Source organism: Penaeus monodon, chromosome 21 (genome assembly GCF_015228065.2).
Source record: "Penaeus monodon isolate SGIC_2016 chromosome 21, NSTDA_Pmon_1, whole genome shotgun sequence".
In the NCBI taxonomy this organism is placed as follows: Eukaryota; Metazoa; Arthropoda; class Malacostraca; order Decapoda; family Penaeidae; genus Penaeus; species Penaeus monodon.
The window spans coordinates 4,040,108-4,040,642 of record NC_051406.1 but is presented as its reverse complement, the minus strand read 5'-3'; positions in this window follow the sequence as shown (position 1 = coordinate 4,040,642).

The following is a 535-nucleotide window of genomic DNA, read 5'->3' as shown; positions in this document are numbered from 1 at the left end:
GAAGAGGATAATGACAGTGTTCATTGTAATATCTGTGACCATAATGATAACCATATCATTACGGACACAAGAGCCAATGGTCATTATAGTGAAAATAATACCATGTCTAATGCTAGAGATGGCAAACTGTTTAGAAAATCATGTTAAGATTATTAATATAGTTATATATTGATCAAAAACTGATAAAGACAACGAAAAGATATCTAATGATAACAACATTGGTAGGACTAACAACATATATCATATATATCATATAATGAGCAAATTAACAGTTGTTGATTTAGTAAACGATCCTAAAGTGAAAATTTATCCTTGAACTGAAGCGATGATTCTGTATTTCGATGATGTATTTAATGTACTAAAGGCCGTAATTTGTATATCAGAATAAGATATAGGGGATAACATTATTTTACCACGACACGGGCATATGGTAGCAAACGGTAAACAAAACCATGAAGTACTCACTGTTGTTTTCAAGCTTTATTTTAAACTTTCCTTCTCGTGTTTTGACCTACATGGCACAATTTAGTGGTAT